The sequence below is a fragment of the Mus caroli genome, unplaced genomic scaffold (genome assembly GCF_978045245.1).
Source record: "Mus caroli unplaced genomic scaffold, Mus_caroli_1 scaffold_14, whole genome shotgun sequence".
NCBI lineage: Eukaryota > Metazoa > Chordata > Mammalia > Rodentia > Muridae > Mus > Mus caroli.
In genome coordinates this window covers 28,604,479-28,629,174 of record NW_028227269.1, presented here as the reverse complement: position 1 = coordinate 28,629,174, position 24,696 = coordinate 28,604,479, and positions in this window count along the sequence as shown.

The window sequence follows — 24,696 nt, the reverse complement described above, 5'->3', positions numbered from 1 at the left end:
TGTGTTAACTAAAATTAAATAACACCTTGAGTTGAAATAGTCAGTTTTCTGCAATGTGTTCTGTCAGTTAAGTGCAAAATCCTAACATAGCTCTCTTGCGCGAGTCAGACTCGACCAGCAAGAACGAGGCTGCAACAGGATCCTTCTGCACGCGTTTATTGGGAGAGCTTGATTGCAGAGGCGAAAAGACCCTCAGCCCAGCCCTGGTGCTGCTTTATATAGGCCTAGGAGAGGCGTGTCTCACACCCGGATTGTGTTGTGTTTGGTTGATACTTACAACCTCATTTGCATTCTTACATCTGATTGGTTACTTTCTCTCTTATCTGATTGGTTACTTTCTCTCTCTTCTGATTGGTTACTTTCTCTCTTATCTGATTGGTTACTTTCTCTCTCTTCTGATTGGTAAATTTCTCTCTCTTCTGATTGGTCAATTTTGGTCAATTCTCAAAACCTCATCTTGGCAAAAAACTTTCCTGCCTATGTATGCGTGGTGGCCAGCAGAAGCCTGTGCCACTCTGCAACAGCACATGTGGCTTCCCACATAGCTCCCAAAGTTAAAGTCCTGGGCGAATAACCTAAGGAATGATTGTAGACTTGACAGCAAAGAAGGGGCTCCAGGATGGCCACAGAGCAAGAGCTCTGAGTACAGCCCTGGGAAACAAGTCCACACACACAAGCAATGAAGAACTTCAAAGCTGACTGATAACTGTAGTCTTCTCAATAAAAAGGTCCAGAGTTTTTGTAACCAAGTAGTGAAAAATATAACATGATCTCCAACAGATTCAGGTTTGGGGGGCAGTAACCTGCAAAGCCCGCAGAAGGTCAATAAACCACAGTAAACAGTGACAGTGTCATTAAAATTTACTACTAACATACAAATGCCTTTCTAATAAAATGAAAAACCAGGATGAACTAGAATAGGCTTCATGAAGTAACTTATATCCAGGTGAAAAAAGAACCTGAATGAGTTTCAACAAACAAAACATCAGGCAAACACCCTGAACACAGCCAGGGAAGGCTGATCCATGATAGGTGTCACCATCTGCCACCCACAAGAGCTGAAGCGGAGCAAAAGTATGACATTATCCAGGGCACAACTCAACTTTACCTCAGACCTGTACTTTATATATAACCTTGCTTTAGAGGAGTTACACATAGAGAGCAAAGGGAGGCCAGTGTTCTGGTTATTGTTTTTATTAATATGAGCTGTGAATTGTGAAAACTCATGGAGTTTACAGTTATGATTTGAGCATGCTATGAACATTTTGAAGATGAACAATTACTTAACTTGATTTTTAAGAATAATTTGGAGGGGTGCTGCTGGAGAGATGGCTCAGTGGGTAAGAGCACTGTCTACTCTTATAGAGGTCCTGAGATCAATTCCCAGCTACCGCCTGGTGGTTCACAACCATCTATACTAGAATCTGATGCCCTCTTCTGGCATTCGGCAATACATGAAGATAGAGCACTCATATACATAATAATAAATTAAAAAAATAATTTGAAAATCTGAAGAGAAAAAAGCTAGTATCAAGTAAGCCGGAAGTTGAAAGGCAATGTGGTAAAAAGCAATGCAGGGTCAGGGTGGACCCGGGAGGGATGGAGAAAATTATAAGATTTTCTTCAAAACCTCAATTCTGTGTGGTGTCAGCACATTAAGGTCCACACTCAGGACATGCAGATCAACCTCCTTCTTTTGTGCTAGATTATGGTAGGAGGAACCTTGATCATTGTAGACATGGTGGCCTCAGATCTGATAGTCAGGGAGACATTAACAGTATGGAGCCACGGCTCTGACAGAGATAAATCCTGACAGGACTGGAGTTGGATTTTATACAAACACAAAAGCATAAGTTTCAATCTGTCACTGAAGGTCTTCAGTCCATGCTAGAAGGGCAAAGAAGCAGAATTCAGATGCCAACAAAGGTTGCTGGCAATGCCAACAACAGAAGAGATGCATGTAACAGCAAGACATGAAAGCCAGCAGTGAAAAGAACAGCACCTCTGTTCTCTTAGACCCCAGTATCTGGGCCACCTCCCAAAGAATATCCATTCTGAGGCAGAGTCTTCATTTCTTGGTTAATCTTTAGCAGATACTCTCACATGCTTACCCAGAAGTATCTTTCTTAGTTGATCCCAGATCCAGTCTAGCTGACAACTAAGACTGAACATGACGCTCACCACCCCGATGTAGACAGCACCAGTCTATGAGCTGGGCTGATGAACTTATTAAAAGGGGTAGAAAGAGAGAATAATCAGAATACCAGCATTCCTCTTTCTCTGCATCACGACCATGCAGGCAGTGTGCCCAGCTGTTCCTACATGCCTTAGATTACCGACCTCAAGATTTACTGTCATAGTGGACTGTATCCCCTGAGACTATGAGCCAAGACAATTGCTTCCTACCATTAGTTGCTTATGTCAGATGTTTTGCCATGGCAACAAGGAAAATATTCCAGTATCTCCCAGGAATATTCTTGTCTTGTTTGATGTGAAATCACAGAACCCTCATGCAGTCCACTTGGAACCTGCAGTGATGAGCACCAGGCTTTTTATGTTTCACACAAATAGGCTTTTTAAGGCCCACCTTGGTCCTCTCTGACTTCACAAAACCTTCCTTCTTTTCTTTTGCTCAACAAGTCCTCAGCTGCGAGTGAATTGGCTCAACTACACAAGGATCCTAGGGTCCTTGTGCCGAACACTCTGGAAACATTTTAAAAGGCTGAAGAAATAAATACAAGCTTATTTGAATCATCTTTAAATGGTTGAGGTCATCTTGTCACTTGAATGGCTAGATTCTGCTGTTTCCTATTTTATTTTTGATGTTTGATATATGGTTGTATAAATAACTTGTTTCTTTATCGGCGAAGTAAGTTTTTGCATAAGTAACATGGAATAGGATACAAGATATTGATGATGCTTAAAATGATGATTTTCCCACTGACAATGTCTCTGTGGCTCTTGAAGATGAGGATAGGTCTGGGAAACCGACTCAAGGATGAACGGTGGGCTGTGCAAAGGGAGTCGTCTGAATGGGAAGTTCTGAAGGTACCTGGGCACAGAAGTGATACTGTTCTCCTGCAAGGAGAGTACCCATAGCTTTCTTGGTACTAGAGGTAAAGACAGTAATCTACGCTAATATCTGCCATAGGAGAGTAGGATTTCATAGAGAGAGGAAGATATATCCTCTCTGCTTGCTTGTCTTGCTCTGTCTCAGTCTCTCTCTCTTCTTCCCACACATACATACACTCTCCTTTTTCTAGACACACACACATATGTATGTATATATATATATATATACATGTACACACACAGAAACACACACACACACACACACACACACATATATATACACACATATACATGTACACACACAGAAACACACACACACACACAAAACAACAAAAACAAAGAAACATAGACTTATAAATTGACAGACTTCAAAAACCACCCTGACTGTCAGGAGTATCAGTAGGGTGACTCAATGCTGGCTTAGATCAGAGTGGTTACATAGAACCTTGTCTCCTGAGCCTTTTTTAGGAGGTGGCCTGCTTGAAAAATAGCCCATTGCTCTGCCCTCCAACCCAGATTACTGCTTGGCTCAGCTTGCAGCTCTGAGTCAACAAGGGGTGAGTATTGCTCATGTCTGAATTGGATGGTAATAGTGCAGTCATTGAACACAGGGTACATTTGGGTGGCTCTTTTTTTTTTTTTTTAAGTTTATGATTGAATTTGAGTTGATTTGGTCATTGAGTACAGAGCCTTATCCATATTGCATTAAAGCACACATTTCTAGCTTTTCTTAAAGCCAGTAGATGAATCAGCCCAGTGATTCACAGTCTCTTTTTCTGTGAAAGTTTGTCATATCCTGAAAGAATCATACTTGCATATTGATAAAAAAAAACTCTTTGAAATTTTAATACATTTTGTTTTGTAAAATTAGGTCATTGTTTTTCTCTATTACTTGACCTTAGAAAAACCTGCACTTCAAAATCTTTCATAGCCCTCAGACAAATGGGATAGAAGCCTTTCCTGACATTTTATTGTAGTATGGCTTGGAGCTGGACCAGCCGTGGTTGTACATGAAGATCTTGTGGTTCTGGGACTTAGAAAGTCTCAGCTACATAGTTTTATGGGTAGCCATTTCCCAGTCTTACCTCCTTTGTGCTGAAGCAGAGATATGACACCAACCTCTGTACAAGTACCATATATGCTCTAGACAGAAGCCTGGGTGTTTTCTTCATGCCCCTGCCTGGAGTTCTGAAACCTTGTGTTGCCTGTGATGAGAACAGCCTGGAACTGGCTCAGTAGCAGAAAGTACAGTGGACATGGCATTACCCTGTGAACTTTGACATGCATTGTTGTACCTAACAATTTGATACCAGGACTACATCCCTCTGTTCAGAAGGCTAGAAATAGTCCAACTTGGTGGGTCAGGGAGGCTAAGGCAGACAGTTTTCAAGCTCAGACTCTGCCTGGGTTATAGAGTAAGCTCAAGATCAACATGTGTAAATTAGTGAGTCTGAGAGACCTAGAGTCCAATCCCTGGTAGGCAGACAGACCAGAAAAAGGGATTGTAAGTAAACTAATATAATTTTCACTTAAATATTTTAAAAGGAGAGCTTCCTGTTTCTTCTTCTCTATGATAATGATGTGGTGGATTCCCTCCACTATGGGTTTCTCTTAGCCTTCCCCATCCAGAGGAAAGTATTCAAATCGCACTGAAAGGCCTCTGTGGCATCAGCCAATTACTTTCTATGTCTTTGTCTATATTGTCTAATCCCCTCTCATGGCCCAAGCCAACCAATACCAGAAGAGAAAGGGAACTTATCCCATTCTCAAACAACTCTCCTAACATCCTCCAGCTCTGGGTCCTCTTCCCACTTGACAAAGTTTCTCTCTTAGTGTTCTTTCTGTCTGTCTGTTTCCCTGCCTCCCTGCCTCCCTGCCTCCCTCCCTCTCACTCTCTCTCTCTCTCCCCTGCCCCTGCCCCTGCCCCTGCCCCTGCCCCTGCCCCTGTGTGTGTGTGTACTTTCATTTTCAATAAAATCTAGCTGAGTACTAAGACCTTACCTTTCCTGTCTTTTTACTCCTTAAATCAATGGGGAAAAAATGAATATATTCTTTCAAATTTTTATGACATCATCCTAAGGACATCAAGACCCAATGGCGAAATTCAAAGTAAAAAGAGGTCTGAGAATATGGCTCAGTGATGGAGTGCTTGCCTAGCATTTGTGAGGAACTGGATTCAATCTACTGTTCTCTACAGCAATAATAATGGGAAAAAATACACAAAACCAAACCAAACAAAAAACCATACAAACAGAACACCCAGAGCCAGTTTGATTTTATAATGGACAATTCTAGCAAGGCAGGTGCAGTATTCTTTCTTTAGTCAACTGTGTTTTGGTTTCCATAATAAGATACTCTTAGATTTAATAGAAACAGAAAATCACTGGAAAGAGGGAGGGAAGAGGCCAGAGTTAAGTCCCTGGGGGTGGGGACAGGACCCCAAGCATACTAACCTTTTAAGAAAGTGTTTCTAAAACACCAGGGGTTTAAGTGACTCTTTTACCAGGCTTTCTGAGTATAGTGTAATGCAGATGATTTGGTAGAGCCCTTGCCTCCTTTAAATGAAGACCATATGACCACAGGAATGGCAATGCCTGCCTGTAATGTAGCTCTTAGAAGGGAGAGGTGGAAATAGAACAATCATAGGTTTGATGTCAACCTTTGATACATAGCAAGTTTGAGGCTATTCAGGGCTACAGGAGACCCTGTCTCAAAAACAAAACATAATTGATGAATACTTAAGTCAGTAAGTGAGAGTTTCCATTTGACACTGGGAAAATAGGGATTTCTCAATTTCAGTGAGTCCAAATGTAGCAAGATCAATCAGTAAAATGTTGTCCCACTACTTTTAAAAGAACCACTGTTTAGTTATGAGTTGTTGTGTGAGTGTGAAATGTTTTATATATGTGTAAACACAAATACAGACACACAGACATTTGGACAGACAGACAGATAGACACAGAGGCAAAAGTAGTATAAGTTGAGAGATGTAAAGCAGATCTCCATGTGGCTAAGGGATTTTTCTTCACTCTGGCTCTGGGCTGGGCTTCTAACATCTGCTTTGAGCAGAAAGAAAACGCCACAGTAACTTCTCCTCTACTGCCCAGACACAGTGCTCTTCGACTGCATCCCAAGACTTAGGCAAGTGTCCCTGGTGCAGTTTACCCAGTCTGGCTGCCATCCTTATCAAGCACGTGCTCCCAGCAACACCCGCTGTATTTCTGTCCTTCTCTTCATCGCCACATCTGCTGATGTAGAGCTACTGAATGGAGCTTCCCACTCTGTCCCCACACTGCCTTGTTCATTTGTACATTGTTTGCATACATTGTTCACACGCAGCTGGCCACATTATTCACACAAACCCAGCTGGTAAAGCAAAAATATGCTGGAGACCATGTTGATAATTTTTGTTGTTCCCTGTATCCTTAGCCTGTAAGGTGTTGAGAGGGGCAGAAAAGTGGCTTTCTTGGTCCTGTAGACTACCTTGCCTTCCTACAGTATCAAGAAAGAACAGTTTGTCATAGGCTGTGCAAGTGGCAACAATTTCCTGGTCCAGTCCATCTTTGTAATTTCATGATGCTGAATTAATTTTATGAATTAAAGTCAAGTTGCCAAGTCTGGCAAAAGAAAATATCTGAAGAATAATAACTGCTCACTACCAGTAGCCTCGGGTGAAGGGGCCTCTACAAGTCTCTGTTCCTCCCATCTGATAACACCTTTTTTGACATGTTTGATACATAGCCCACCTCCATGGGGGCACGCTTCTTACTGTTCTGGTTTTTGGTTCTGACTGGGGCACAATGACACTGCAGTATCTGCCATAGACTTTTCTTACTTATCTATATCTTGATGCCAACCCCATGTCCCAACTGCTGAAGCTTCCTGGGCCTCTCCAAGGGCTGCCAAAGTTGGTAACTCAAAACATTTCTTAGCAAATTTTTGCATGGGTTCTGTGGAGTCCCTTATGAAGCAGATTAAACAGCAGGTGGCCAAACGGTTACTCCTATTAGAGGGTTCAGCCTCAGGGACTTGTAGCTGCCTGAATTCCTAGCAAGCATTCTGACTACTAATTTTCTAATCACAGACTAGATGGAAGATTGGTGGCCTATATGAGTTCTTTTCTAGTCTCTAAGTGGATCACTAGAGAAACCCATGACTAAACACTACTTTTGTTATCTTTTGTTGTCTCAGCTAAGACAACACTTTGAGTAGAGGTAGCTTTCCACGCAGAGGAGGATCTGTTATAAGGCTTACCTGAGCTCTGTGGTAATCTTGTTTCGCCACAGTCTTGGAAACTTCTAGCACAGATAAGTTGTAGCTCATATATTTCAAGGAAGGGGATCTTTCTGGTCCAGGACTGAGGCCACCACAGGACCTTGGGCTATAATGCTCCTGGTTCCATTAACCCTCTACCATCTGCAGTGGATTTAGAAATGCCTGCTTGACACATTACTTTCCTCTTAATTCTTTAGCACACATTTTGCTTGCCACACCATGCCTTTCAGAGGCTAGCTAGATTCTGTGGCAGTGGCATTCTTAACTATGTGGAATGTTGACCACTAGGCGCTGTAGATTCTCACTTGGCCTCTATGTGGTTTATCGCTCATTTTGAGTCACTTGAGTCACTCGTTTAAGAAAGACCCATATATTCTGGGAAGAAAGGTTCACACAGACTGCTTGAGCTGTTTTAATGCATATTGTTGGCTAATGGTTGAGACTCCTGTTTAATTCTCATTTTTCTGTGTTTGTTGATGGTTCTCTAGCACCTGTGATAGGCTGGGCACTGGTCTTAGTCTTATAGAAAAAGATGAGGTTTGGTACTCTGGACAGCAACACATTATACCTGTGTTTTAATTTTTGTTGTTGTTGATGATGTTTTTACATTCACACAAATATCAACAAAATATGAGTCTTTGCTATGATAGCAGGATTTTCTCCTATTTTATCTAAAAGGGAAGTGAGAGCTGCTTCTGTTTAGGAAGGTCTAGAGCAACATTATCTTCCAACATACTCATATTTGAGTTTTTACTTATGAATGGAATGTCATATTTCTGAAGTATGCCAGAGTTTTAAGTTTGAAAGGACTAAGAATGGAGGGCTATTAAGTTTGGTTGTTGTTTTCTGGAATAGTTAGTGGCATCGCCTGAAGGTTTTCAGCTGGAAAACACAAACCTGAACCTTAAGAGGAAGAGTTGCATAGCCTCATCCGCCACCAAGCCTTTGTGAGTTCTGGGGCTATTTATGAAGTCTGTCAGGATTTTCATTCTGTATTTCATATCTTTACTTTCCTCTTTTTTGTTTGTTTGTTTGTTTGCTTACCTAACTTCTTTCCTTCTGTGATTGCTGCCGTTCCTTGTTTTCTGTAGGTCTAACTGACTATGTAGTTGAGCAAGATTCTCCATATTCCAATTACTGAGATTTTAGTGTGCACCATCATGACCCGTACAATGCTGAGGACTCCATAAAATCCACAGGGCTCCCTGCATTCTAGGTAAACACTCCACCAAATGACCTATGTCCCAAGCCTTTTTTCCTTGAATTTATTATTCAAAGGTCATTTCTCCAGGTCCATTTTTAAAAACAGGACACTATAAGAGGATAGAGATAAGTAGAAGTCATATACTTTACAGAAGAACTCAGAACATGAAGGAAGAAATGGAGAATCATATCTGCAGCAACTGTAATTGCCAGATGTCCTAGGAGAGGGGCTTGTGCCAGATCTGTCCAGAGCTAAGACACAAAAGCAGGAAGCTCCAGGAAACGGGAGACCCTGAGATAAGGAGACACAGACCAAACACAAAAGTACTTGGGCAATGCTAGCCCGGGGCCAGAAACTTTCCTGTCATGGTGTCTTCATTTGTATGCCACAGGACAGGAATGTAAAGTGTTTCTCTCACACACAAACCCCCAAGAAGTGTGTGTAGAACTAAGTCACCCCACAGCCCACAGGCCAGTTGGTGAGACATCATAGCGAGTGGACAATCCCTACAAAAGGAAGGACTTGGGATTCATGCTCATTCGTTCCTCCTTCCTTCCTTCTTTTTTTTATTAAAGCACTAGCCTCCCCTCGATGCCAAATATCTATAGTTTATGGTTCTGGAAATAATCATAATCTGCTCTGTCTGTGTTTTGTCAAGAATGCTGTTCTGCCTTCATGAAAATGATTAGAAACTTTGCATTTGTTGAAAGGTTTAAAAGAGTCACTTCTCAATGGAAGGCATTAAATTTGAATAATATGTAGAAGTGGGTACTTGCTCTCAAATGGTGGATGGGATTTGTAGTTATGGCCATTTAGGTTTCAGGGAACATTGTTCTTTACATTGTTCATTCTGTTCCAAGGAGGAAATTTCAATAGCCTTTGAGGCTTCAACAGTCCCTGAGAGAGGGGCAGAGCAGGTGGGATCATGTGCAGTGGAATTGACCGCTACTCCTCTGGCCATTGTGCATAAATGTTGAGGGAGAGTGGCCCATGTTGTGAAGAAGACCGAAAGTTCTTTAGTCGAAGGAACTACATCCAGACATTTCCCAATCTAACTCTTCCCAATGCTGCCCTGCCCTGCTGTTACTCTCCTTGGCTTCAGGTAGTTGATGTACAATTGAGGAACATAAGTGCTCTGTGCACACAAAACGGGGACTCTTCCCCAGGAGGGCATCAGGAGCACAGGGATGCTTGTTCTCTTCGCTGCCTTGCATGCATGTCTACTCTTGGAATATGTAGAGGTTTTTTAAAGAACTAATTATTATTTTTTTAATTTGGCAAAAGGTGGATTTCTTGCAAAATTCCTCGACTCAGACAAGGAAAAACCCACCAATCCCCTTTGGGTGGTTTTGTTGTTGATTTCCTTCTTGAATATTTTGAAACAATTCCATTTTGCTTCTTAGAATGCTCTTAGGCAGGTCCTTTCTGTGATCATGGAATCCTACCAGGAAAGATGTGGTTCTGTTGTCCTGATTGGCAAAGCCCTCTGCAGCCATAGTCCTTCTAGGCTGACATTGGTATTGCATAGCTTGGAGAGGCTTGGTAACCTCTGCTTCAAGGTCAAATCGCACCATATTTATGTGAGTTGCGCAGCTATGTATCATCCTCGTACTCATATCTTGCACAGACATCTCCAACCTCCCCTTGCCACTAGCTTATACAAGCTGACATTTAATAGCTTTGTTCATCTTTTAGGATCTTTGAATGTTGTTGTCTTCCCAACACATTTGTCAGTGTAAACAGTAAGAAATTAGCAGTTAAAGTAAGCTATAGATAGGCTAGTGACCACCGCTGGATACAGACTATGGTATCTACAGAAGAGCAGACAGGCCACCCCAGGATTATGCCTATCTTCTCATCTGAGGCCAGAGATACAGAGATGCAGGGATTGACCTACTCCAGAAGAAATGCCTGGGGAGTCGGCCTGTCTGACCCTGTCTCTTGGGCTCTATGTCCATGCAACAAGTTTGCAAACCCCCTTCTCTCCTACAAATCTTTCTTATCTCAAAACATCTGCTCTAGTTAAAAATAACTGCTCTGGTTCACTGGCAGGAATGTTAATTTGAGCCAATGCGTTAATACAGATATCAACATTGATGGCTGCCAGATGTGAAGGAGCAGCCACAAGCTGTTTTGTGCTGGGGGGATGCTCTCTTTCTTCCTGGTTCCACGAGCTACTGCAATGGTTGCGCAAGCCTCTTGTAGAAACAGAAAATGGTCGCTTTACTAGGCTAAAGAATGTATTAATAGAAGGGCCTGTGTCAGAGCTCCAGAAACTGGGCAATGGGCTATGTCTCTTGTTCCTTATTTTCTCACTGTGGGTTTTCTATGGTAGAACCTGTAAAGGGTATAGTTATATCCTCTCTGGGTATGTATATCCTTGGAAACAAGACATGTTGAGAACTTCATTTCAGATTAGGCAGCAGACACAGTGCTATGGAAAGATCTCCTCCGAGATCCTTGGCACAGAGTCCTGCTCAGTGGTGCATGGTAGTGAAGAGGGTCCCATCACTGGGCAGCTTGAGCCTCATTTCTGCTCACTGAGATATCTGAGGTGGTGCAGGCCATAGCTTTAGTTCAATCTGTTCCAGGAACAGAGACGGTGGACACTTTCATTCAGACTTGCAGAGTGGATCTGTAGGACTTTTCATGATGTGAGTATTGTCACATCACATCTGCGGTCAACAGAGAAAGAAAGACAGGAACTTGGACCACACAGGACACAGAATAGCAATTGTTCTATTTAGTACATGAGAGTTAGGCCCATAATCTCTTCTAAGAATACTCTAGATGGTCTCATTCCTTCCCAAGGCCCAGAGAGACTGGTGGCTAAGCAGATGTGGTGACTCTCACAATGTGCATAGCACAGCTCCAGCCTCTTGATGACCCTGCACCCATGAACAGAGCAAGTCCCTTTCCAGCCTCCAGAATTCACTAAAGACTTTTCTCATTTTTATTCTCTGCCACCTCTTCCTGACAATTGTATAAGAAGTAGAACCCCTCCCACACACCTCACCCACGGTACCCACTGTGGTAGGAAGCTACCAGTGGAGGGGGCCTGAAAGACAGATCAAATCTTGTCATTAATCAGAGAGCAGATATGTTGTCCATAGTAGAGAAATCCATCAATCCACCTATTCACAAAGAGATCTCAGTGATATATATATATATATATATATATATATGTATATATATACATATATATATATACACACACACACATATATATATATATATACACACACACATATATATATATATATATATATATATATATATATATATATATACACACACATATATATACAGAGAGAGAGAGAGAGAGAGAGAGAGAGAGAGAGAGAGAGAGAGAGAGAGAGAGAGAGAGGTGTCACCAGAAAGGAAGGTTACTATGAGAAAGGAACACGGCCAGAGTGAAGTAGGAAGGAGAGGGTACATCCTTGGTAGATTATTTGTGTCATTGAACCTACCATCTCATGGCAACTTTTCTTCCCCTCTAGATGAAGTCCTGCCAAATGAGGTGACGCAGCTGCCAGTAAGAATCAGAACCCAGGAGAATGAGCCTACTATCACGAGGCCCCTGCCCCTGATATGTCCCTAGAAAGTCTTGAGTCACTGGGGAACTATGGCTTTCCTAGACTCTGAGGATCAATTATTGAAGGAATGTCTAAAGCCAGGAAGAGAAGAGGGGACCTTTTCCCTGAGAGAGAAGCATGTGCTGAGGTTCCACATGGTGTACCCACCACGTGGATACTGAAGTATGCCAGCAGAACATGAAACTCAAGAGCAGACAAGTGTGGCCTTCTTTGATGGGACACAGAAGTCATCCCAGTGGATCTAATTTCTCCTGGATATTTCGATCCTTAGTTCAGCTAGGAGGTCTGTAGCTTCATTGAGTCTGCAGTCCTAAGATGCAAGTATCTAGAGAAACACTCACCTCTCACAAATTACTGCAATTCCATGTTCCCACTCATGTGTATCATGATAGGGATTAATTTAGTGAAAATGCATAGTAGAACTACACACAAGATAAGCATCATATATTTATGGTGATTTCCCCTCAAATTTGGGCTCCTACAACCCATGTAAAACCAAGCACAGGGAGCAGCAACCCTAGCCAGCATGACAAGACAAATACATGCTCACTGGTATTTGTGATCCAAGTTAATGAAGATATTAAAAAGAATGTTATCATTTTAGAATGAAGAATAATGTTGCCTGTGAACAAAAACTCAATTTGCTTCGGCTCTGTATGAATCTCACAAAGCTAAGTTGCCTCTTTTCAAGTGAGTGACTCTCATGGTGTCAGCCACAATACTTAACTGTTAATATAATGCTAAATAGCTGCAAGCAAAACATCTACATTGTGCTTCGGGATGATAAGAAATGTCAGTTCCAATTTTAATTTATTTGGATTAGCATTACATAAGGCACAGGCAGCAGCCTGGTCTTTAATGAATTGTTCTGTCTTTCTGGAAGTCTCTGCCCCCGTGACTGAGGGTGATGCATGGAACTTCATGTGGCTCAGCAGGACCAAAGGCTGACTCTCCTCAGCTTGTTGACCATCCAACAGCAGGGTCAAGGCATTATTTTCTTTTTGAATCACTAGCTATGGCCATAGCCATCAAGCCTTAGAGATGCTGAAGTCCGTGTTTCATCGGAAACCGAAATGAAATCTGTATCTCTGCTTTATTCTGTTGTGAATTTTACCTTTATTAGATCTGTGGATGCCTGGATGGCATTGAGAAAGGTCACTTTCTGTTCCTACTCTTCACTGTCCAAACAAAAAACAGTCTAGAAATGAGTTGAGGGGAAATGCATTGTGATGTTTACGAGGTTAGAACATAAGAAAACCTTGAGTGGTATTTCAACCATTAAGTAAAAATTGAACATTGGTGGACACAAGAGATAACCAAGTAGCACTAATTCAGAGTTTGTCTTAAGATACCTGCATAAGAACAGTTCTGGTGAATTTAATCATTTCATATTTATGCTTAGTCATCATCCGAAGTTAAAAGTCCTTGTGTCCAATTTTGGCATGATTAAGTCCTTGGTAGCACAAAGATTCCTTTTTACAGGAAAGCATATTTTAAAGAGAAAAGGAGTAGAAAATAAAGGTATCTGAAGCTCTGGGCTGTGTGAGGGCTTCCATGACAGTGGCCCATCTAAGAGAAAGGTATAACTGAGCTTCATACAAGGAAATGGGCTGAAAGATCTTAAGGAGAGTTGGGAACAAACTCATTATGATCTCCATTTCTATGTCCTAGATTCTGAACCTCTGGGCACCCTGTCCTTCCAGAACCATCTCCGCCAAAACAGAAACCAATACAGCGAACACAAAAACATTTTGAGTGTGTATCATAGCATGGCATCTGACTCCCCTGCTCTTATCATAAAGACTAAATCAAACTTTTCTCAGATCCCAGCGTCATCTCCCAGGAGAACCCAGGATCTCTGAGATCCTTAGATTTGCCCACCTTCTCCTGAGCATGAAAGTCTGTGGGGATATGTCATAGTAACCAGAGCCACTGTGAAGGTTGTTGGGTAGTGGGCAGTTCTGGGTGTAACTAGCCACCCAGTGGGTAACGGTACTAGTGCAGGGGGAGGAAGGGTTGTGTAGTGAAGAACAAACAGACTGTCTGTGCAATGGTATCTTTATCAGCTTCTTAAGCCTCTGGGGCTACCTGAGTGTTCTTATGAGGTCCTGGAAACAACTGTGGAACCTGGATGATCAGTTTAGATAAAAATTTTAATACTATTTCTTAAAAACATTTTTAATATAAAATCACAGATCACTCATTCTCCCTACAATGTCATGAAGTGGATCAGTACCCACATTTCCAAAATAAGCCTGGTGTAGTTTCCTGCATCTTGGGAGGGACCTCCCTGCTGGATTAGCCATATGTTCTCTGAAGACTTCCATACCTCAAATTATGGAACTTGCCGGAGCTATGGCTGGCCCTTCACATCTGCCACCCAGGCATTGAACTACTGTGGATTGGTCCCCCTGATTGTTTTCCTCCAATCCACCAGGTCCTGGGGCCAGTTCTAAGACTGGGACAGATTCCTATAAAAACCTTTAATAATTAGTTTTATTTGTTTATTTTTTTCCTTTCATTTAGTGTCCTTATATATTATCCTCAGAAATTCTAAAGAGCAGGGCAAATAAAATTATGCAGAGTGCAGAGGACAAAGAAATCAGGTTTCCCAGAAGCCTAGAGAATTAATTGGATTTAGCTATTTACCAGTTAAATGCCGAAAGACTTGATGACGAGGAAGATGAACAGCGTTGTCAAAAGCCCTGGTAACTCTGCTGCAGTAAGAGAATCAGGCTATGAGTCCCACCTGGGCTGGCTGACAATTCTCAGCTCAGTAGCTGTTTGGGAAATGTGTCATGTGAAGTTTCAGCAGTGTCATCATAGGTGTCACTACCCTCTCCTGCCCTTCTTGGTCTCTGCCTACATGTAGGGACCCCCAGGGAATCAAAGGGACCAAGTGTAACTTGCATGTGCTCTGCATTCATCTCACATCTCCACATTTTCCATCGAGAGCATTCCCTGCTTCCTTGTTGACACGTGGTGCAGCAAATCCCCAATTCAGCTAGCTGCACCCTTCTCCTCTCGATGGATTCTCCTTTCCTTGTACAGCATCCGACCCTGGTCCTGAACGTGGAGGTGCTCTGCAGTCCTAGCCACCATTCCTGTCTACTTGCCCATATCATAGAACAGATGCTTATACAATGTGGAGTCCTGGGAGGTCTGGTCCCCAAACCCCACTCTTGATTCATCCAAAAGAGGACTCAGATTGTGTCACTGGATTCCTTAATCATTGCTATGTGACATGGAATGAGGACGAGGACTCTCCCTTATGCCCTTCCCCCGCCCCTACATGTTGGATTCCACACCTGCGGCTTCTCGATATTTTGTAGACTGATCCAGACCAGCCAAGCTAGTTATCCCAATAGCCTGTGCCCTGAGGGGCATCTGTCCTTTCCTTTGTCACGATGCTTCTTCCATTCCGAGATCCTTATTCCAGGCTTTATCTCATTCAGAGAGATTTCTGTGGCCATCCTGCCGAATGAAAGGTTCTGGAATGAGTTTATAACTTATTGCCTGTTTTATCTCTGGTATAGCTCTGTTCACAGCCAATTACTACACTCCCTTATGCACCCTTGTTGCCAGTTTACATGGCCCGTGAAAACTCTACTCAGAGAAAAAGATGCTGAAGGTCATCACCACCTCTAAATTCTCAGGGCATTCAATGGATGCTTAGCCAGAAGTGTTAGAGGGAAAGTCACAGAGTAGGCAGGCTGGACCTAGGCCCCTCGTCTATATGGAGCAGATGTGCAGCTTGGTCTTCATGTGGGTCCCTCGAGAACTGGAGTGGGGGCTGTTCCTGAATCTGTTGCCTGCCTGTGGATCTTGTTCCCCTAACTGGGCTGCCTTGTCTGGCCACAGCAGAAAAAGATGTGCCTAGTCCTACACTTGATGTGCCAGGAGTGGGGAGTGGGAGTGAGAGGGTGGGGGCTGGGAGGGGTGATGCCCAGAGCTGGGCTCCCCCTTCTCAGGGAAGAAGGGGAGGGGGAATGGAGGGAGAATCTGCATGAGGGGATACTGGGAAGAGACCAGGGAGCTTATATTGGGTTATATTTATTCACTTATAGAGTGAAGAAATAAGTAAATTAAATAAAAATGTAAAAAGAAAGTCAGATAATAGGAATGAAAATACAAGAATGAGAATACAAAACAATAGTTTCTTCCCTGGGGATGGGCTCTCATGGAGACTTAGACAAGAAGACTGGCTTGAGTCTCCATAACCAGTCCACACGTGGCTGCTCATTATGTGCTGGTCATTTGCCAGTCAGAAATGAGGCCTACCCAGGGATCTCTGGTGTGACGTGTCACGATGGGGACTCCTGGAATCCTCTTTCTTCTCTGAAGCTCTCCAGATGACACTGCTGAATAAACAACAGACTCGATTCCCTCATTCTATCCATTGGAAACAGGGATGTGCATCTAAAGATTATTCGCCTCGATGGCCTAGTTTTGCTTGAGTTAGAATGAGAGCTGCCAAGCAGCTAGCACCTCGCTGTGTCTTCATCTCATCCTGGGTGACCCTGAGATTTGGAAATGTCTGAGAGAAGTGAGGGGACACCAGCAATCACCATAAGCAGGAGCAGAATTCTGGGACCTGTGTGTGATTTGCATTCCTCATAAATACTTTCCAGAACTATGTACCTACAATGTGCTACGGTGGTTTAGCCCCAGCACTCCAGAGGCAGAGGCAGAGGCAGAGACAGAAAGATCCCTGCATTTAAGGTCATCCTGGTCTTCAGAACTAGTTCCAGGACAGCAAAGCTAAGGCAATGAAGGAAACCATCAAAAACAGAAAGCTGGTGAAAATGTATTTGTATGAGGGAGCCATGTTGGTATTCTGTCTGGACTCCACCCCCACAGCTACCTGGCAACAGCCAGGTATGCTCCTCCCCACAGTTACCTGGCAACAGCCAGGTAGCCCTGACCCACTATAAAAGGGGCTGCTTGCCCCCTCCTCCCTCTCTTGTCTCTCTCACTCTTGCTCTTGCCTCTCTCCTCTGGCTCTCTTGCCCTCTTGCTCCCTCTCTCTCTCCCCATTTCCTTCCCCTCTCTCCCCATGTGGTCATGGCTGGCCTCTACTTCTCTAGTCTCTCCTCCTCTCTGCCTTTTTCTGCCTCTACTTCCCTCTTAGCTCCCCTCCCCATGCTCTGAATAAACTATTCTATACTATCCAGTCATGTGGCTGGTCCCTCAGGGGGAAGGGATGCCTTGGCATGGGCCCGCCAAGACATCCCCTTCCCCCACTCCTCACTACACCCCCATCGAACATATTATTATACTTCATTATCTTTTTATGATCACAACAGGCCATGTTCCAGGCCTAGTAAACAGCAGAATTTGACAGCTTTGGCCATGTGGCCTTGGCTTTAGAAACAAGGATATAAGAAAGGGGTCACGGAATCTCCCTCCATGACTACGGAAAGTGACTGAGGCCAGGCAAAGAGGCCATTGTATAAAAAAAAAATAAGGTTAAATTCCGGATTTCACTGGAAACTCCAAGTTGTTAGAGATGGCAGAGTAGTGGGATACGCCAAGAAGAGCTGCTCACAGGCAGTGGACGTAACCTGAGAGAGAGAAGCGCGTGCTGCTGTCAACAAAGCTGAAAGGAGATGGAGATTTGGAGCGCTTTGACACCAGACACGGAGCTGCAGAGTTTGGAGCTTGTCCCAGCTAGATTTTGGTTTTGCTTTGGTCCAGTATTTCCTCACTGTGTCCCTTTTGTCTGGAATGGTGATGTATATCCTGTGCCATTGTATGTTGGGACAATGTAATCTGCTTTTCAGTTTTGATTTTACAAAGGGTAACAGGTAAGAGATTATGTGAGTCTCAGAAGAGACTCTGAACTTTGGACTTTTAAACACTGCTGAGACCAGGATAGACTATGGGGATTTTGGAAGTTGGACTGAATGTGTTGTGATATGGCTAAAAGCCTAGGGGGACCAGGGAGTGGGATGTGGTAATTTGAGTGCAAATAACCTCATAGGCTCAGAGAGAGTAGCATTATTGGGTGGTGGTGGTGGTGTGGCCTTGTTGGAGGAAGTGTGCCACTGGGGGCAGTTTTGGGGATTTCAGGAGCTCAACCCAGGTCTAGTGTCATGCTCTCTTCCTCTTGCCTGCAGATCCAGAGAGAGAACTCTCAGCTACCTGTTTGCCTGCATGCTGCTGCGCTTCCTTCCATGAGGACGATGGACCAGACCTCTGAACTATAAGCCAGGCCCAAGTCACATGCATCCATGCACAAGGCTGTGTTTGTATATTGTGTGTTAAATTGTCTTAGGGTTTTACTGCTGTGATGAGACACCATGGCCAAGGCAGTCCTTATAAAGAACCACATTTCATTGGGGCTGGCTTACAGGTTCAGAGGTTCAGTCCATTATCAACAAGGTGGGAGCATGGCAGCATCTAGGCAGGCATGGTTCAGGCAGAGCTGAGAGTTCTACATCTTCATCTGTAGGCTGCTAGTGGAAGACTGGACTTCCAGGCAGCTAGGATGAGGGTCCTAAGCCCACACCCACAGTGACACACCTACTCCAACAAGGTCATACCTTCTAATAGTGCTACTCTCTGTGCCAAGTATATGCAAACCATCACTATATATATATATATATTGCTTTTCAGATTGCCCACATGGGTACATAAAAAGGGCTAACCATATGAGAGTTGAAAAAGAAATGCAAGTTTCTGAAAGATGTGTCACTTAGTTACAGTTTCATGTCTGAACGACTTGTTCCAAAACCAGCCATGTTTATAGTTGCAAATAGTAATGCATTTCATGTAGATTTAGTTCATAATGACTAGAAGCTGGATGAAAACACCGAATTCCAGTTTATGATCTTCTCCCTGAGGCTCTCTAGGCATGACCTCTTCAATACTGACCACCGCCGTGCTGTGACCTCTTTCCTGGTGTGGTGATCATCCATGCCCTGAGGGAAGCAGTCAGAGGAAAGTCAGGAAGGTATGGGGTTCTTCACACACACACACACACACACACACACACACACACACACACATACACATTTAGCTGCAGGCTGGGGCTCATTTCCTCCACCAGAGGACTTAACGAAGGATGCCAATAAAGCATGAAGTGGAATCACACCTCTGCATGCACTGCCCACACTTAAATCTGTAGTCAGGAAAACTGAAGGAAGCCGCTCACTAAGTGCAGAGGGAATCCTGACATCATGGGTGAGCAATGAAACCTTCTAAACCTTCTAATCAAGTACCACTGAGACTGTCCCTATGTCATAATTGTAAGAACCTTACAGCACTAATAGAAATCCACCACCACCACCACCACCATCATCATTATCATCACCATCATCATCATCATCACCACCGCCACCATCATCATCATCCCTGTTGTCTCAGTGAGCACCAAAGCCCACTTTCTCTAAACTTGCAACAATGTAAGGAGTAAAGTTTTGTCTTTCACCACAGATAAGGGGAATAGACAAACACAGAGTGACTCCCAGGTCCTTGAGGGGCCTGACTCAGAGTTCTACTTCTGTCAGGGAGCTGTGTTATTCCAGGACCTTAGAAAAGCTCACAAGACACAAACAATAAACACATCTACTTTCCTGATGAACTTTCCTGTGTGAGATCTTATGTTCTGAATTTTAATCATTTTTATTAATTATATTTTATTGACTCTCATACAAAAAAAAATTAAGCACACTTAGAAATAGATGGTCAGTTACTAAATAAAGCCAAATTCTGTAGTGTGACTGGGTAAGCATGAGTCAGGTAGACGCTGTTGCTGTCGCTGTCTGGATCATAAAAAAAGCAGTGACTTTGACTTTAAATTTCTAGTTACAAGTCTTATTATGCCTCAGGCTTCCCTGAGGGCTAAAAAAGTAGCCTCCATATTTTTCACAAAGCAGAGAGGGTTGAGAGGAAACTTTGCCCAAAGTTCCACTGAAGCCCCTGCTCCAGGGACTGGGCAGTGTGTTGAATGTAGCTTACCCATTGTTTGCACGAGTCTCAGCTGCTCTGACCCAGGGAGACCTGGCAGTACTCATAATCATAGCTCAAGAGAAGAGAATTTGTGGCACAAGAAAGGAGAGTGAAGATCAAAGGTCCAGAACGAACATGGCATACATCGAATAATCAACAGGCGAAGTGTAGGGGCAGATAAAGTGGCACCTCGCCCTCCCTCTGCTTTCTCCTCGCCAGGACATCCGTTACTGAACTGAAACAGGTATATCTCCTTTTCAGAAAACTGCGTGTGTAAACAAGTGCTTCCTACAGCCCTAATTACCTCTCCAACGCACTTCTGCAAGTTCTGATCCATCCAATTAAACACGACCAGAACTCTTGTGTTAGTCGTTCAAAATCCCTTCCCCACACTGCACATTCAGTAAACATTTGCTGAGTGAATGAACGACTAAAAATATGAGTAAGGACTGTTATTTTAAATCCAATCACTGTGATGTAGTCCCACTGCCGCCTCCTCTAAGCCCCTGGGTTCTGGAACCTTCTCAAGAAGAATCTGCTCCTGATTATATTTGGCAGCGTGCGTTTGTTCCTTTGTGAAATTAGAACATAACTCTCCTCACAGGCTTGCTGGGACTCCAGCACTGGGGCTCTCATACAGATGGGCCCTGTAATGTGAGAAGGATGGACTCGGAGGAGTCCTGGCCCCGGGATCACTTCTGCTCAAGAGTCATCAAGACAAGCACACACGCCAGGAGCTGTGTGCAGACCACACACCGCAGCTCCCGAGGAATGTCAGTTCCTTAAAGTTCCCAGTGCTGGCTTGGAACTGACCAGCACTTTCCCCTATGGCCTTGTGGCTGTTCCAGCAGGACTGCACATTTTGACTGTGCATGAATGTGGTAGCATGCAGCAGCTTATGCAAGCACTCAGGAAACAGAACGGTAATGAGGATGCCCAGCAAGGCCCTGAGGCTGACTCTAGGGGTATCAGATAGTTCCTTCAAATAACTTTGTAAGGACTTTATTGGTTATTAAAGGGAATTTTTTTTTTATAAAATGTGCTAATTTTGAAGCTCATAATTGTATCATTAAATTGAAGCAATTGATCAGAACAAACTTGGATCAACATAATGTTCTTACTGAGTACAGTGTATTAGCATTTAAAATTAGAAAAATAGATGTCTTGTAGTTATTTTCAGTGTTGTGTTTAAATTCTAGGCAGACAGCCTCCCTGGGATAATGCTCTGAAAACCTTCAGGTCTTGCTGACCTCGGTAAGCATCCACTGTCCCCATGTGTGTATTTAGAGATGTATTTATGTGGATGCTTCTAGGTAAGAAACAGAGGCTGATTGTGTGTTACCAGAACCTTAACATTTCCCCAAGATTTTCCCAGGCAACAAGTGCAATTGTATCACTCTACTGCTGTAAGCAATTAGTGCCACAAATGTTTACCTCTCTCCTACGTGCAAAAGGAAGTCAGTGGTGAACAAAAGAAGCTTCTCCCATTCCTGGGACTCAGAGTCTGATAAGACAAACTCACCCATAATTGAATACAGCACACTGACTGTGATTTTAGAAATTAATAATTTTTCACTACTTGAAGAGATCTAAGACTAAATAGAAAATACAATGCTATATTTTTTTCTTCACAGAATGGAGAAAAACAACCCCAAATTTCACATGAGACTACAAAAGGCTGAATTGCCAAAGCAGTATTGAGAAGAAAATAGAAAATGGGAGAAATTGTACTTCTTGATTTAAAAAATGTTACAGAGCAAAAATAATTAAAACAACAAAGTGTTCCTAGCATGGGACCATCAGAGAGAGCCCCAAAACAAACCTATGCATATATAGTGAACTAATCCTTCCTGCAGACATCGAACACAGGGTGAGTCTATTCAACAAAATAGAATTGTGGGAGAAGCTGTATAGCTGGTAAGAAAAACAAAAATAAGGTCACATTTTGTGCCACAGACACAAATCAACTCAAAATATATTAGAATTAACTGTCAGATCTGAAGCCATTAAAAACCCAGGAAGAAAACATAAGAGAAGATTGATCTTGAAAAAAAAAATGCCCACAATAACCAGAGAAGAAAAGCAAAAATGAGGAAGTGGGATTATAATAAACAAGACACTTCTGTGCAGAAAAGAAACAGTCGACAAAAGGAACGGGCAGTTTGGAGAACGCTATAAAATATTTGTGCCCCGACAATCTGGTAAAGAGCTAATATCTAATGTAAAAAATAACTTGCACACAACAGGTAGGAACCTGCTTAAAACCAGGAAAAAGATCCAAATAGACATCTTCCAAAGGAGGCATACCGATGGCCAACAGGTACACAAATGTGTTCAATATCACTAATCATCAGAAACCTGCAAATGAAAACCACGACATACCACCTTGCTCTAATGAGATGGCTGTCATCTAAGGCTGGCAGTGGTGTGAAGAGAAGAGAATTCATGACACTACGGGTGAACACTTCATTAGTGTAGCCATTTTGAAAAACAGTACAGAAGATGCTCAAAGAAAAATGTTTTAGACATGGAAGAAGTGACCCTGGATCTTATAATCCCACTGCTGAATGGATGTCCGAGGGAGATGAAATCAGCATCTCAGAGACACACCTGTGTCCCATGTTCATTGCACCATTGTTCAGAGTCCCCCAGAAATGGAATCACCTAAGTGTCCGCCACTGACACACAGATAAACGTGACTGGGGATGAGTGTGCACGTACATTCGTGTATATGTCTATGTGCACACCCAGCATTACTGTCTAGCTTTCGAGTTAGAAGGACCACTTCCCTAGTGTGTGCATTGTCCTGAGTTTGATCCCTAGTACCACATATACCATGTATTGTAGAACACACAGAGAAGCCCATCACCTGGGAGGAACAGGTAGGAGGATCTGAAGTTCAAAGCTATCCTCAGCTACACAGGGTAACCTGGGAGATACCAGACCTTGTCTCACAGAGAGACAGTCCTAATATCCAAAGAGAGAACTTCAGTGGGATGTCTTAGAAGCACTCTGCTGATTCAGGTTGTCTGCTATCTTCAAAGGAGTTGCTGAATTCAGGGAGGTCTGGGAAAATGGGAGACATGGCTGGTCCCTACTCTGCCTGTGTTCCAGCTCCTCTGGGTTCTGAGTTTAGTGTACTCTGTGGTGGGTCGTGGGTCTGGAAAGCCATGTAGCATCTCTAGGACTGAAGTCGCCAGCCTGCAAAGGTGGGTGATGAAATTGCGTGACTGTGTACACAGGAGCAGGTACAAGCGTATGCATTTCTAGGCCTTTCCATACTTGTACATTCTCTACTTCAAATAGTAAAAAGTTCAAAAGGAATCTTTCATGACTAAGGTCGCTCTGTGTATTGCATGACTCAGGGCACGTTGTGCTGGGCTTGGTGATTGCTACCTTTGATTGTGAGACAATAAAAGTATGCTTTAAATGAGATTATGAGATGGGGCTGGGGGAAACAGGAAGAAGGGAAAGGAGGAGAGGGAGAAGGAAGAGAGGGTGTGAACAGAGTAAGAAGCCGATGAGTGTGCCCGGTTCTGGTTTATTCTAGAATTCTATTTATCTTTTTATCTACTGTTTACTCTCAGACCTTGAATTTCCAGTCTGAAGGCAGCATCAAGATCACACCCCGAACATGGTTCAGTTTTTAGGCTTCTCCTTCGTATTGTTTCCACAATCAGTTGCAGAACTTACTGCTTCTGTGCACTGTGTGTTTTCTGTCTGAGGTCCCACTGTAATAGAACTGGATGTGTTTGCAGCAAACATGAACACAGGTGAATTTACATCAGCCTTGATGGGGGAGTCACAAGGCCCCACAGCCTGGTGTATTCATTCCCACAGGCAGCCTATCAGAAACGGCCCCCACTTATGTATTTGAATGGTTCTACTTTTGTGTAAAATATGAGGTGGTAAGATACATAGGTTTATCCTTTAGTTAACTTTTATTGCAATCAAAACAAAATACAAACCAGGCACCCCATTACTTATAATAATTGCAAAGTACTAGAGTTCTGTATTTTTATGACAGACACCTTAGAACATTAATTTTATGTATGCCTACTTTCATATTACTGTTTTAAATCTGGCATCTTCACTATTGTTACTGACACATAAAATATACTATTGCAGATGAGCTTTGAAGTGTATTAGCTTTGTTTTGTGCTTTGTGCTTTTAAACCAAATGTTGTCATGAAGCCCAGGCTCACCTCTAACTTGCAATCATCCCGCTCCAGCCTAGCCAGTGCTGGAATGACAGACCTTTGCCACTGTGCTCAGCCGTTCTAAATTGCTTTTAAATAATATTCTCACATTTTAACTTATTTTATAATGTCTGTATTTCTTTTTCCACAAGAAATTGTTTTTCTTGAATAATAAATCAAAGGACTTTTAAATCCTACTTTTGAGTGATGCTGTAACCTTATTTAAAGTATTTTAGCTGAAAACAAATATATGCTGTCTTGATGCATCGAGAGAGAATAATATTTCCTGTCATATCAGGTCAATACTGCATAAATATGCTTATATAATTTACATGTATTGTGAAATATACAGAAGTATATTTAGTAAAAAACAAGCATAATAAAATTCCATTTGTTT